We start from the raw sequence: 4,687 nt of genomic DNA on the forward strand, positions 1-4,687 counted from the left end.
CATAGTATAGTACCTACCGTGCGATCAAATAAAAAAAAATCAGAGTAGGCGGAAATGGTGGTTTGAACCAATCAAAGCATCAGAATAGCACAATCCAGGTAACTCGATTTTTTTTAATTGATCGCACGTTATAAGTATCTTTATTGTTTATTGAATACGCAAAACTTCCTAAGAAATGAAAAATTATTGAAAAGTTCGTCGGGCTCATTATCACTCGTAAACGTGATGCAAAATATATTCTTTTTATTAAAGATAAACAACTCAGGTAGGAGAAAAAGAAAATCTAGAAAAAGTGTTAGTTCTATTATTTATTAATTACATCAATGAGTAGGTACAACAAAAAAAATTATGCAATGGTTACATTGTGTGCAGGTCGTTAGTACAGTTTCTCGTTAACAGTTGACTTGATATCATCATCTCATTCATCTCTCTTAGAAAACTTACCAATTTTGCGAAATTTTAACAAGATCTTGTGACTGCGACGCTGGGTTGTTAATCTAGTCTAAAGGTAATGTGCTACCTTTGATATATAGGTACATTTCGTAAAGGATAATTTTTTCTGTACTAATATTTATAGAAAACTTGCCTATTCAATGAGATTTTGAAAAAATTTCCGTCTATAGCAGGGGATGCAGTTAATATCTTTAATTTTTTTATTTCACAAATTGTGCGGAAATTAGTAAATTTTTGGTGTGCTTAGTTTAATTTCGTAGTTATGCAAATAAAATAAATCTTCTTCTCATTTACATATCTTTGCAACAATCTCTAATGAAACCAAACCGTTCAAAATAATAATATAATTTAAATAAATGCTAAAAGAATTTTGTTTAAAAGTTTCGTTTGAAGTTTGTCTTCGACGAGGATAAAGGTGCACAAAAGTGAAATATTTTTATTTTAATTCACTTTTAAAAATATTGCTCATGATCATGAATTTGAAGTTGAATTTTCATTTAAATGAAAAAGTGATGGTAACGAAAGATGTACCTACTTTTTTTTCTCAACCACATTAACTACCCTTATTTGCTTAAATAAGTCATAAATTTGCCATCCATTCAGGCTACTCATTTAATCTCAAAATAAAAGTTAGATATCTTCAGTCGCCGCTGTGTGCAGTGTTCCCATGTTTTTTCTATAATAATTTATAATCACACCCATCCCCATATTCACATAATTTCGCTAATACCCGCTCCCTTTCAACATGCAACTAAAATATTAGGTATATGTAGTAAATTAACATTGTCACCTTACTTCTCAAAAAATATTGCGGAATTATAGTTTCAATTAAACCGAAGAATGTAACAAAATCTGATGAAAATTTTTTGATTCTTTAAACTTTATCACTTGGTAAATTCTTCAGTAAAACAAGTTCTAGATTTCTTGTTTTCGGATGTCTCACTCATCGTTACTCATTGTTTGTATTCGAGAAGAACATTTTTATTCTAGAGATTTGTAACAAAACTAATTAAGGCAACCAGACATACTCCAGCAGTACAATTTATATTAATTTGATTTTAGGTGTTCCGTATTAACGTTTTATTAACTTTTTTGCAAGTTGAAGGATCTCTAGTATTTTATTTTTAGAAAGATTTAAATTTTTGGTGGATATACGGCATGTAGGTATAAATTTCATTGCATTTTGTTTAGTGTTTAAAAACTAAAATCGCTATAAATGCAAGATTGCCACATTTTCTAAATACATTTTTTGTCCCTGAAAATTTTAAATTAACATCTAACGCATCGTTCGGCGTATCAGAAATATTCATTTGACAAAAGCAAATTTATGTTCATTTGTATGATTGTACAAATTGTATTATTAGAATTGAAGTTTTAATAAACCATTTCAAGCAAGCAACATTTAATTCTGCTAATTTAAAAATTATATTTTGTGTTTTGTCAAAATATTTTTTACGAGTGAAGGTCAAGACCAATAATTGTGATGTCACTAACCCTGGAAAAATTAAAATCCCCCAACGTTGAATCTCGCGCCCGGCTCAGAGGCATAAAAACAGTATTAAATTCCGTCGTATTCAAATATTGCAACGTTTTAATTCGCACAATTTGAAGAACTTTGCAGTTTCATTAAACCAACGTAAAACATATTTTTTATTTAAGACAAATGAGTCACAAGGGGACAAAGAAAATCTAGAAAAAGTGTCAATCCTATCATTTATTAATTACGTTAATTAAAACAACAAGAAAACCTACGCGACGGTTACATTGTCTGCGCCGCAGGTGATTTGGTGGTACCTGCGTCGTACTAAGTACTGTGCAGTTTCCCGCTAACTATTACGTTGACATCATCATCTCTCGTGGAAAATTAACCAATTTTGGGAAAATCTTGTGCCTCTGACAGTGAATTGTGAATCTAAAGGTAATTTGCTTCACTTTGATATATATATTTCGTAGAGGACAATTTTGTCCGCACTTATTAGCTCGTTACCACAAATCTGTCATGGATTCGACTGTTTCAATTTCGGTTAAATTCAACATTAATTTGTTAGAACACTTGCTCATCCATTTTCACGAAATTTCCGTTTATAACAGGGGATTATTGATGAATAATCAATCGATATTTCTTGATTATTGCTGTTAATTTATCTCTTAACCTTAACTTTTACATATCTTTGCAACAAATTCTAATGAAACTAAGGGCCGGTTGCACCAACCTGAGTTAAATAAAATAGGTATACGAAAACATTGTTATAACAATAGGGGGTCATTGTTAACTTTAGCTACTTCTGGAATTTTCCCGTTTTTTTTTGGCTAGACAGCCTCAGGGCGTCCTCCTACATCGTTTTCCACCACTTAAACCTTATGCAAATGAATTTTCCTTGCCGTTTTTCAATAAGGGCTGCAGAGCGGTACTGCGGCTCTTAATTTAAAACAATAATATGTTATTATTGTATTTTTTAATCCAAGATTTGCCAAAACAAAATAATATCTGCATTTTTCCGAGCATTTTTCATTAATACTCGTGAGACTCGGCTATCAACATACATTATTTTATATTGGATCGGCACTCCACAATACATTCGTTATTCCTTGTCTTGCCTCGTTACGTCAGCTAGCCGTTGCAGCCGACATAAACGCGTCAAATTCGTCATCCTAGAGCCTGAATTCGCTTGAATATCATATTTGGCCTTGAGTTGACCAATGAACCTCAAGTATTATACAGTGTGGAAATTACTTATGGAATAAATTCAGTAATTTCAAAGCTAATGACATTTGCCGAAAACGCTGAAACAGGTCAATTTTTATTTTTAATAATGCTTATTTTAAGTTACTTCACTTGTTCATGACGTCATCCATTTTTGAGCTATGACGTCATCACCAATTTTTTTAAATGACAACCACAACTTTTTTCTTCTCTTTCTGATAGTCCTTCCTACTACCTAAACGATGAATGAAAAAATTGGTTCCTTACATAACAATTTTTTTTTGAGAAAATGACAAATTTTATTTAATTTTTAATGTACGAGTACATACTTATTTTTTTTCTATGTGGTTATTTAAAATCGAGGGTTTACTTTAATAGACCAAACAAACCCCCTTAATCAAAAAACTTTAGGCAAACCGATATATTCCAGCTGAACAATTTTAATTATGTAATTTGATTTTATACTCAAGTATAAATAGTATATGTAGTAATTATCGAGTATCTACATTCAATATACAAAACTTGCTAAGAAAATATTTTCAAAAGTTTGTACAATTAGGATGATTAAATTTTGGACATCATTCTTCTAAAAAAATTACTCTAAATCATGCTTTATTGAAATTGTCACATGAATGATGAAATCGTTCTACAATTTGTCAGTATGCCACCTGTTTAAAATACATTGGCCGGCACAAAAAACGACTCATTATGATTTCTTTATTAAATGATCTTGAAATTATATTTTTGTGCTTATTTTTCTTTATTATAGTTAAATTGGGATATTTTCAATGATCGGGAGTGCTATGGTCACCATGGCAACTGAATTGTTTTGTTTAAATAAATTATTAGAAAATTTGCGCTACTTCCATGTTGTTTTTGTCGGTTGATTTACGTGTTAAAAGATTTAATTTGACAATACGAGATACTAATTCAAAATGCTGTTCAAATTTTGGCAATTTTTCATAACAAATTTTTTTCTAAAAAATTACTTTTATTTTTGTTTCCTTAAAATTTTATTTGATGTGTTTAATATTTTGTTTGTCGGATATTCTTTGGCAAAGAATAACTTAAATAACACTTATCACTTATGTTAGGACAAAATAGTCCCGGACAAGTCGACCAGTACAACTTTGCGTAATCCCTCGCTCGCACATAAACACGATTCAGCTGGTTCGCCTGTTATTTAAAGCGAACCAGCCGAATCGTGTTTATAAGTGAGCGGGGTATTACGCAAAATTGTACTGGTCGACTTGTCCGGGACTATTCTGTCTTAAGACTGCTTATCAATACAACATGATATAAAAAAAAAAAATTCTAAGACAATGAATTACTTAATTATACATCTTAATAAAATTCAAAGTGAGTCGTTTTTTGTGTCGGTGAGTGTATTCAGTTTTTGATTTTTATTTATTTATTTTATATTGTTCATTACATAATTAAAACCTCGTTCTATTCCATTTGTCTAATTTTTAAAACTTCTTGAACGTTTTCTCGGTTAAACTGACATTCACATTTTCAAAATTGACACAA

The sequence above is a fragment of the Tenebrio molitor genome, chromosome 7 (assembly GCF_963966145.1).
Source record: "Tenebrio molitor chromosome 7, icTenMoli1.1, whole genome shotgun sequence".
NCBI lineage: Eukaryota > Metazoa > Arthropoda > Insecta > Coleoptera > Tenebrionidae > Tenebrio > Tenebrio molitor.